This window comes from Mesoplodon densirostris, chromosome X, assembly GCF_025265405.1.
Source record: "Mesoplodon densirostris isolate mMesDen1 chromosome X, mMesDen1 primary haplotype, whole genome shotgun sequence".
Taxonomy (NCBI): domain Eukaryota; kingdom Metazoa; phylum Chordata; class Mammalia; order Artiodactyla; family Ziphiidae; genus Mesoplodon; species Mesoplodon densirostris.
The window spans coordinates 11,578,925-11,590,391 of NC_082681.1; the positions used below are offsets into that span (position 1 = coordinate 11,578,925).

Below are 11,467 nucleotides of genomic sequence, written 5' to 3' on the forward strand. Positions count from 1 at the left end.
TGTGCTTGCTGGCCATTTGTATATCTTCCTTGCAGAAATGTCTATTTAGATCTTCTGCCCATTTTAAAAGTTGGGTTATTTACCTTCTTATCACAGGCATGTAAGAGTTCTTTATATATTCTGGATAAAAATCCCTTATCAGATACACGATTTACAAATATTTTCTCCCATTCTGTAGGTTGTTGTGCTATATTCTGTACACGAATTATTTGAGTTGATCTTTGCAACAGCTGTATGAGATATTACCCTTCTATTTTTTTTTAGAGATCAGAAAACAGGCTCAGAGTGGTTAAGTACCTATCCTAACTCACAATGCTAGCATGGGATGGTTCCAGGATTTGTGCTTAGATCTCTATTGGAATTTCAGTTAAAGTCCTCCATCCTCTTGCCTTGATGCTCATATATACGGTTTGTATTTGATGAAAGAAATTGAATCTTAGGATTGTATTGCCCTGTCTATTCTTCACTCCTAGACATTCCAGGGGATAAACACTGAAAATGAAAACACTTTGGCAGTACTCCTCAAATTGATTCTCTGGGGACCATGCTGATTCCCAGCAGGAAGGTGTAGCCACAAGGCTCCTGAGGTTGGTTGAATTGATGTTCTGAGCCTGGATTTATAAGCATGGGGAATTGTTCTTTTAAAAGACAATGACAAAGAGGACCCTTCTAATGTGATGAGCTCCCTGGAGTTTTAGCAGGTGAATTTACGTAGGAAATACAACTCCAAGTACTTCCTCCTGTGGAGAGATGTTAGGCGAAAGAAGCTTAATTTCCTTTCTTCCATTTTTTGTCCACCTGCCATTTAGGAAGCCTAAGTAAATACATTCCTGTATTGGGATAATACCACTTCCCCTTGGCCTTCCATCTTCCCCAGCTTTGGCTTTGCAGGTGCCCAGTAAGTGTTGGTGCTTGCATCTGGGCCACATCTGTGCAGGCATCTTGGGTTGTCCAAGAATAGTGCATGGCTCCATAAGCCTATAGTAGCAACCCTCTGACATTAGAATTTGCTGTTGACATTTTTCATACACACTCACACTCTTAAGCAAACACACTCCTTTCCTTTCAGACCTACCCTCTTAGATGTCCTTACTAGTCTATCTTTGAAATGCTGGATCATCATACAGGATACATGATATTTAGAGGAAACAGGTTTCAGTGGTGTTTCTGGATTCTTCTTAGTTCTAGGTCAGCCTAGATTAAGCAATCTGTAGTCTGGAGGGCTTTACTCACCTCCCAATCTGCCATGCAGTCACAAGGTCCATCTTGTCTTATCACTTTTACTTAAGTCACCACCCTGCAGATTATCCATCATTAACTAGACCCTTATTCACGTATTGCTCTGCACTTGACAGAATTGGACCCAACTCTCTCCCCAACTTCATGAGCGCTTCTTTCCTGCCCTCTGTAACTCATAGTCTATCATTAAGAAACTCCCCAGTAGCTTCAAGTTGTTCTCTCAGTGTTCCCTTAGTCTCTGTTTTATGACTGGAATATGGCTGTGCCTTGAGGAAATCACTTCCCCTGCAGTCCTCTTGAGCAAACGTTAGTTTTCCTCACATACCCCAAGGAGTCGACTCATTGTCACTTTCAAACCATTTCTGCTCCTTTCTCTTTCAAAATTCAGAGCTCATTTGTAGTTCTTGCTATTAGATAATATCACGTGCTACGCCATCTATTTCTTTACCTTCATTCATTAGACACTTTCCTGATCTTCTTCTCCACTTTTAGTACTGCCACCATCTTGGCAACTTCAACATCTGTCATCTATGTGGATATTCATCCAGCATTTTTGGCTTTGCAAATCTTTCATGCCCTCAATTCCAATGGTATTTTTCTTCCATCATACTTAAGCCACTCACTCTAATGGTCATGCACTAGACATTGACATTCTCAAAAATTACAGCAACTCTGAAATCCTGATTTTAAAACATACATCTCTTGGGCTACAACTGATTATTCTTCCTAGCAAAATACCTCTCTCTCGTGCAGGTATACACACCTACACACACCCAACTCTAAAAATTCTTCAATTTTGAACTCCAGTCTGTGAATTCTACTACTTTTCAGCATCAGCCACATTTCTCTTTTCGCATTTCCTCACTGCTTACCAATTTATCATTAGCATCACTTACTTTCATAAACCTTCATCTCCCTACTCACTTTCCCACCCTAGTACTTCCCTGGCAAAACCACAACCCTTGTTAAATTTAGCTATCTACCTGCTTTGTTCCTATATACAAGTGATGGATGTTGCTGTAGAAATTTACAAGACAAAGCTAACTGATCTCACCTTAAATTCTTGACCACATATCTTTTTTTTTTTTTTTTTTTTTTTTTTGCTGTACGCGGGCCTCTCACTGCTGTGGCCTCTCCCGCTGCGGAGCACAGGCTCCGGACACACAGGCCCCGCGGCCATGGCTCGCGGGCCCAGCCGCTCCGCGGCATGTGGGATCCTCCGGGATCAGGGCACGAACCCGTGTCCCCTGCATCGGCAGGCGGACTCTCAACCACTGCGCCACCAGGGAAGCCCTTGACCACATATCTTAAATTATCAATCCTTCCATATTATACACCCATTTCCATTATACAAAATGAATATCCAATACTTTATCTTCCCCTCAATTTCTCAAAACCCTACCCTCACTCTTGTTATTTTATGCCCTTAGCTCATCCTTCACTGAGAAAACTGAAGAGTCAAGAGAAAATTCTTTTATATCTTCCCCACCAAATCTACCATCTTACCTGCATTTGTAATCATACCATAATCGTTTCCTTCTCCACTGTAAAATCTATAAATATTACTCGTTCTCATGGAAAGCCAATATTTCCCATTTGCTACCGATCCAATCTACTAGTGCTCTGAATACCCCTCTTGCTTTCTCAATATTTTTTCTTCTGCAATTATCCCTTTGTTTTTTTATGTCGTCAGTTTCATTCAGTCATTTATATTGGCTAGATGCGTTCTAGAATCTACCCTCTTAAAAATACACTCTCTTAATACCAAATCCCCCTCCAGCTATAGTCCCATATTTCTCCTCCCCTTAGCACCAAAACTCTCAAAAGAAATTGTCTATCCGCCCCTCACTTTCTGATCTCACATTTTCTCCTTAATACACATCCAGGTTTATATTAAAATATTTTCCACTCTTTCAATTTCCTTCTTATCAAATTTACCAATGACCTCTCTACTAACAAGTTCAATCATCATTTGTCTGTCCCTATATTACCTGTAAAAGGTATTTAATAAAGTTGACCATTTTTTACTTCTTGAAACGTTATTTGCCCTTTGCTTTTGTGTTGCTCAATTCACCTTTTTTTGTTGTTGTTGTTCCCTCCTTTTCAACTCTTTTCATTATATACCTAGGAGTAGAGTTACTGGGTAATATGGCAAGTCTATGTTTAACTTGTTGAGTAACCGCCAAAATGTTTTCCACAGAGGCTGTATCATTTTATGTTCCCACCAGAAGTGTATGAGTGTTTCAATCTCTCTACATCCTTGTCCATACTTGTTATTTTCCTTTTAAAAAAGTTATAGCCTTCCTAGTGGGTATGAAGTGGTATCTCATCGTGGTTTTGATTTGCATTTCCCTAATGACTAATGGTATTGAGCATATTTTCATATGTTTGTTGGCTATTTGTATATCTTCATTAGCACAATGTCTATTTAAGTCCTTTACCTGATTTTCAGTTGGGTTGTTTGTATTTTTGTTGTTGAGTTGTAAGAGTTCTTTCTGTATTCTGGATACTACACTTTTATTAAATATATGATTTGCCAGGATCTTTCTTTGGTGTGCCTTTTTGCTTTCTTCATGGTATTTTTTTGCAGAAGAAAACATTTTAAAATTTTGATATAGTCCAATTTACTCTTTCTTTGTTGCTTGTGCTTTTTGTGTCGTATCTAGGAAACCATTGCTTAACCAAGTTCTATATGTTTTTGATCCCCATAACTGACCAAAAAAGTTGAAACCCATTCATTCAACAGAAATATTCATGGCCACCTACTGTGTGCCAGGCTCTACTGTAAATACTGGGGAGAGTGATGAACAAGATGGTGGAGACAGAGATTGCTAGCTTATCTCCAACATTTAAGTTCTCCTCTTCTACTAGGTAGGCTACATTTCTCATTTTCTCTTGTAGTTAGATGTGGCTATGTGAGTTTTTCCCAATGAAATGTGAGCAGGAGTAATGCATACCCCTTTTGAGCCTGGTCCATAAATATTCCCATGTGCCCTCCTATATGCTCTTTACTGCTTCTGCAATTGGAATGGAGATGTCCTGGCAGAAATGACAGAAACCGCTCTTTTGCCACTTATCTCAATAGGGTTGTGACGAGGATTAACTATGTATATGGATATTTAGCATAATTCCTACATAGAGTTAGTAGTCAATAAATGTTAGTTTCTGTAATTATTATTACAGTCTTTGGATGCTACAGTAGTCACCCAGGATGGGAAACATGTTAGAAACCCCTCATAATTCCGCAGATAGTACAATGAAGTCTGCTCTTTTGTGACCAGTGTGTCAGACCTCCTGAGGCTAGCAGTCTTTTCTCTTTCTACACAGTTTCTCTGTGATGAACCAAGATAATTCTAAGCCACCTTAAATAATATTTAAAGGACCATAATTTGGGAAATACTAATCTAGTGAAACGTAGTTTAACTGAAAACAATATAAGTGTGGTTATCATGGTTATGAGAATTCTAAACTGTGCTAAACACCTTGCATTTACACAACATTATTCTATAAAAGAGCCCTACCACTGCCTCTTCCCCTGCTTACCTATATCTGATAAGAAAGCTCAGGTACTCTCTCTTCTGTGGGCCAGGAGGAAGTTCAGACTGTGCAAAACCTGACCTGTGTGTGGGAACACTCCAGTGTCATCCCCTCACCACCATAAAAGCCAAGCCAGTCTCCTTCTTCTGCTCTCTTAAGCCATTCTTGAACCTGCTTGAGAGCCTGCCCTGCTCTCCCCAGAAAGCCTCCTTATGTAGTAAAGTTTTTCATCCTCTCTAGGTGTATGTGTTATCAGTCTCGACATCCAAACCGAATTTGGGTTGAAGGATCCATCCTGTCTCTGTGGTGTGACTACAACAACTGGCCCTGTGAGCAGGACATCAAGGTGCTATCCCTTACCACCAGGGGTCTTTCTTCTCTTGCTTTGGCTTTCTAACTGGCTCTGCTGTATGCTGGTGAACAGGCACTTGGGCTACTGCCTGCTGGCTAGCTTGTGCTTTGAACTTGCTTCTTCGTGCTGCATTTGTTAGTCCTACTGAGTGTCTGCTAAAGCTTTGACCAACATAAGTCAGTTTAGCCACTTGGCATATAGTGAAAGGATTATTGGATTGGGACCTTCCTTAAAGCAGTCCTGAATCCTGTGTCTCAACCTGGACCTGTTTGTGATTCTCAGGTTGAATCACGTGTTTCAATTCCAAACTAAGGTGTGACTGACACTAACCTCAAAGAAATGACTCTTACCTTGTGAACACTGGTTGTGTCTCAACCACATGTTGGCCCCCTTTCTATATAGAGCTCAGGAGAAAGACTGACAGTCTGTTCAATATACAGGTCCATTGGATGGTCACTCGTGTGGAGGAAGAGCCGTTAACTATGTGGGATGCTGAGGTCATACTTCTAAAAGTAAATGACTCACTAGTACCTTACAAAATGCTTCTGCTGCTGCCCCTGTGCCTCTGTCATAAATAAAAATGATCCTGATCCTCAGACCTCTAGAGAAAAACATCTGTGTCACCTCTGTGACAAAGCCAAGAGATTAGTTCAACCATTGCCACGGGGAAGTCCATAACACTGGTGGTACTGACTTGATTTGAGGTTCTCTGGAAGAAGAAACTTATAAAAACTTTTACCTATAAGAGCAATGACATCTGCAGATCTAATGTAAAAGACAAAACACAAGACCCCAAACTGTCAAAGTCTTCAAAAACAAGAAGTCTAAAAAACTGTCACAGCCAAGAGGAGCCTAGGAAGTTATAACATGGAATGACTAAATTTAATGTAGAATCTTGGTTGGGATCCTGGGACAGAAAAAGAACATCAGGTAAAAAATAAGGCAATCTGGGGCTTCCACGGTGGCACAGTGGTTGAGAAAATGCCTGCTAATGCAGGGGACACGGGTTCGAGCCCTGATCTGGGAAGATCCCACATGCCGCAGAGCAACTAGGCCCGTGAGCCACAGCCACTGAGCCTGCGCATCTGGAGCCTGTGCTCCGCAACAAGAGAGGCCGCGACAGTGAGAGGCCCGCCCACCACGATGAAGAGTGGCCCCTGCTTGCCACAACTAGGGAAAGCCCACGCACAGAAACGAAGACCCAACACAGCCAAAAATAAAAATAAATTAATTAAAAGAAGGCTCAACATTTTTAAAAAAAAAGGAAATCTGATGAAGTACAGACTTTAGTTAATAATACTGTTTCAGTGTTGGTTCACTAAGTTGAACAATTGTACCATACTAATGTACAATGTTAAGAAGGGAAATTTGTTGTGGAGTGTATGAATATGATCTTCACAATTACTCTGTAAATCTAAAACTGTTCTAAAATAAAAAGTTTTAAAAAACCACGCAATACTAGGTGATGAGATCTGGGAGACAACAGAATTAAACACTGAATGGGGGTGGCCATGTGGAATGGTTTGGAGGGAACACCTTCTCCCTAACATGTGCACCACAAGGATTGAACCAGAGAAGATGAGGAAGAGTGGAAGGTCAGTTTGGGAAGGCTCTTTAATGGGTGTTGAGGAAGCACTCCCTTTCTCTAACCAGAGCACCTAGACTCCTCTGCACCCCTCCCCTCCCCCCACGTATCTTCAAGGGTGGTGCTTTGTGATGTCACAGCCACCCCAGCGCTACCATTGGCTGACCAATCAAAGCTGATGGGTGTGGCTCTTCATTGTCCTGGCAGGGTATATATAGAGAGGCCAGGAGCCTTGGAGTAGAGCACACTGTTGCTACTGACATGGCAGAGGAAACTACAATCCCCCAGGTGCCTAACTGCGACGCAGGGACAAACACCGAGAGGTCAGAGCAACAAACACCAGGAGGCCAACGCAGAAGGGAGAGGAGGAATTCTCCACTCCAGGGCTATAAGACGGAGGAGGTCAGATTACCCGACTCACGTGCCTCCTCTTCATCCCCCACCCAAGACTTACCCAGCCCTTCCCTGGCACAAACCCCTTCTCAATCCACACCCATTCTCTCAAAGTTCTCCTTCCCATCCTCTTTCCCCAAATCAATATCTTTCTGTATCACTTTGTTTTCCGACCAGATTCGGAAGGTGGTCGAGTTAACAAAATCAGTCTGTCGTCAGAATTCCGGAAGAGGTCCTACACAGAAGAAGTCACAGATATTTGTGTTCTACTACCGGCGGAGTACAACAATGACTAAAGAGCCAGAGGAGGATGAAAACGTCCCAGAGGGCTCTTCCAGCAGTTCATAAAGTGCTGCCCTGGGTCTATCAGGTGACTGAGACCTTGCTGTCTCTGTTGTCTCTCCAGAGAAAGCACTGGAGAAATGGTCACCTGTGTAGAGACCAAATAAAAAAGCCCTCAGCTATTGATGTACAAGCTGTTGTAGAAAGATGTGTGTGTATCTCTGTCTGTTCTTCGGTGATGGGGAGTGAAGGAAGGCAGGAAGGGGCAGGCGTGTGAGAAGGGAGGGAGGTAGTATCCTGCCAGTTTGGGGCCCAGACCAGCCAGTCCATAGTTAGCCAGACACCGGGAATAAGGACTGGGTGAGGACTGAGCTCTGAAGACAGATTTCTTCCTGAACACTTTATCCTGCTGGTGAGGAGGAAAAGGACTTGGTGTTTCCGTGTGTGTTTGGTAGGTCCCGGATGGGGAGAGGGGTGCTGTATGGGTGGTGGCAGTGTGTGTCATAATCTGATTCCACTTTTGATGTTTGACAATTGACAGTTTTGAAGCCTCATTAATTCCCCTTCCCCTTCTGGCCCACATCTGGCCCACACTTTATGTCCACCTACTCCCAGCCAGGGAGTAGGTGAACATGAACTAGAAACAGATATGCCTAACCTGAACCATCCGAATTACTTCCGTGCCTAACTTTTCCATAGCCAAGACATCCATTACCCTAAAATATCCTCTAGTGCACGTGGAGAACCTGACCCAATAAGTAATAAAGTTAAGTCTCTGGCCCTTATAATCAGCTTGAAAACTATGGGTCCCTATGGACCTTTCCCCCTAGTTAAAATAATACCTTTCACCTCAGTGTTTAAGAAAAGGTTCAATCTAAATGAAAGCACGGTTTTCACAGATTGAAACCCATTATATAAGACCTATTTAGAGAAGGTGTGGTTATCCCCACTTCTGCTGCATTTAACAGCCAAGTTTTACTTGTTCTTAAACCCGGGAAAACAGGACCGGTGCCTCAGTGTGAATTCGTACCCTTGGCGTCATGGCCCCACCCACTAGGGCTCCATATATCTTATTGAAATGACTGATTCCACCCAATAATAATAAGTAACTGGTAAATACTTTGTCGTTATAGCAAAGTATTTGGCTAGCATGTTCTATTCAGTGCCTATTTCAACAACCTCTCAGCTGCAGTTAACCTTCACCTTTAAAGGGACACAATACACCTTCACCTGGGTACTCGATGGGCTCAGTCTCCACGCCTGCCATCTCACATAGTCTTCACAGGCAATATTTTAACCAGCTCTATCTTTCTTCGGGTACACAGTTATGACATCATACTAATGACATCCTCCTTTGAGGAGATTCACATGAGACACATAGTACAGGGCCCCACCACTTCAGTTAAGCTCCTGAAAATTATTTAGTAAGTTGAGGGCTGCTCCAGTCCTGACAGTGTCAAGAAACAGCTTTTAGTCTTCTTAGGACCCACATTGTTAAAACAAGCCCAACATGTTTTTTTGTTTTTTGTTTCTTTTCTTTTTGCGGTATGCGGGCCTCTCACTGTTGTGGCCTCTCCCGTTGCGGAGCACAGGCTCCGGATGCGCAGGCCCAGAGGCCATGGCTCACGGGCCCAGCCGCTCCGCGGCATATGGGATCCTCCCAGACCGGGGCACAAACCCGTATCCCCTGCATCGGCAGGCGGACTCTCAACCACTGCGCCACCAGGGAGGCCCTCAACATGTTTTTGACATTTTTAGATTCTGGAGGCAACATTCCTCATTTACAAAGCTTTTTTGTTCTGTAACTTGCAAATAGGCCCAACTTGAATGAGACACCCTGTAAAAAGATACTAGAATCTGCCTCAATTGCCATAGAACAGGCATTCCTGTTACGCCCCCCCCCCCCCGAGATTCCTTCACTGTGGGAGCTTTAGCAACCTTCTCTCATATATCTCGGAGTCCCTCTACCATCAGTGATGGCCGTTAGTTGCATGGGCTTCTGATACAAGGAACTACCTTCCTTGGCCCAACGCTGTATGCCATTAGTGTAGCAATTGGTGGGTACATACTGGACTTTCCTGGAAATATAGACTATCTCAGGTCCTGAACCTGTGACCCTCAGTATACAGCTGCCCGTTAGGCCTTTGATCATGGAAACAGCACCCTGCAAGCCCAGCACAGCTAGTGAGGCCTCCTTGCTACAGGATGGAGCTGAACCCGGGCCCTCTGCATACCCTACTTTCAGGAGAGGGTAACGTCCCCTGTGCTGGGTCCCTTGCCGGATGCCACAGTGCTAGAGGAGGTCATCTCTTAGAACACTTGGATAGCTGGGGAGCCCCTTAGGCTCAACACAGTGAATACCAAAGGGAGTTCATTCACTTAACCAATGGCATTGTCACTATCACACTTAATGGAGCTTGCTTGACTCTTGCTTCTTTTCATCTCTTAATCAGAATGTTCCTGATAAAGGACAGGACACAGGGTCAGCTCAGTTGGCCAAACTTTAGGCAGTTATCTTAGCACTTGGCCATGTCTTGGCCAACAATTGGCCTCATCCGCACATTTTTATAGATCTTTGGGCCACTGCCAGTGGTCTGACCATCTCTTCTGGCCAATGAAAACAATTCCTTCTCCAAGGTTGCCTCATTTGGGGTAAAGAACTCATAGAACCTCTTGCCTCACGGATACCCAAAATATAAATCAAGGTCACACATCTTCTGCACATATTAAAGCCACAATACAATGTCTCACCATAGCCCTCTTTATCTTCTTTGAAGTTCTGCACATTGATAGAGAGACTAAGGCACTCATTTCACTTCTCAGAATATATAGTACTAGCTCTTGATAGTACTAGATATTCAATGGAACATTCACCTTTCTTATTGGTCTCATGCTGCAGGTGCCATAATGGCTTACATAAACAAGCCCAAATTAAATTAAATAAACCACTCAATGTTTTAGTTATCAGACAAACACCATGGGTAAGTTGTCATTGAGACTGATCCCATTTTTTTCAGTTTTATTGAGGTATAATGGATAAATAAAAATTGTATATACTTAAGGTGTAGAACTTGATGTTTCGATTATTTCTATATCTATACCTATATCTATAGAATGAAAGAATCACAACCATCTAATTACCCATCACTTCACAGTTACCAGTTTTTTCTTTTTTTTTTTTGTTTGGTCTAACTGCATTCTTGATGCATAACTCATTATGTGAGTAATAATCCTTTTTATACCTTCTTGGTATATGTGTGGCATCATTAGTCTTGACATTCAAACCAAATTTGGGGTGGGGGATGTACATTCCACTTCTGTGAGGTGACCACAAGCTCACATATCCATAAATATATATATGTAGATATACTCATAGGCATATGAGTATGACACTTTAAAAAAGATACCAGTATTTCAGGAAACAAATATGTCCTGAGTGCGTAGTAGGTGTCAGATATTACTCTTGGTTCTGGAATTAGAGTGAAGAACATGAAATCAATAGTTCCTGTCACCAAGTAACTTCTGTTTTCATGGGCAAAGGGGTCGTTCTTGTTGGTGTGGGGAACCTTCTCTAAGGAGCTGATATTTGAATCAAGATCTGAATAATGAGGTCGAGTCAGCTGTGTGAAGACTTTGAAGAAGAGCATTTTAGGTAGACTAGCAAGTAACAATGCCATGAGGCCAGAACGAGAACAGTGTGTTGAGGAAGAGCAGAAGGGTGAGTGACTGGAGTGCAGTCAGAGAGGGGCAGAGCGGAGATTGATGACCGAGACTGGAGAGGCTGGCAGAGAAGTGGTCACATAGGGACTTGCAGGGTAAGAACTTGGATTTTATCTTACGTGCAGTGGAGGGCCACTGGATGGTTTGATAAAGGAAAGTGATGTCGTCTGATGTATGTTTTAGAAAGTTCACTGGATGTTGTGAACTGTGTAGGACCAGAGGGATGACAGGCTGTTGGGACAATACAGGTGTGATATGATGATGGCTGGGACTAGGGTTTAGCAGGGGGAATATAACTTAGTGTCTAGTTGAGCAGTTGGGAGCATAGGATTTAAAGTCCGATCTCAGTTTACAGCTTC

General features: G+C 42.7%; 1 long non-coding RNA gene across 1 annotated transcript; it reads left to right on the forward strand.

Annotated features, from left to right (window-relative positions):
- Positions 1–555: 555 nt before the first annotated feature.
- Positions 556–6,993, forward strand: LOC132482714 (uncharacterized). Its single transcript, XR_009530943.1, has 3 exons — positions 556–587; positions 5,017–5,122; positions 6,921–6,993. It is a non-coding gene; the product is annotated as an uncharacterized LOC132482714 (long non-coding RNA).
- The last annotated feature ends 4,474 nt before the right edge of the window (positions 6,994–11,467 follow it).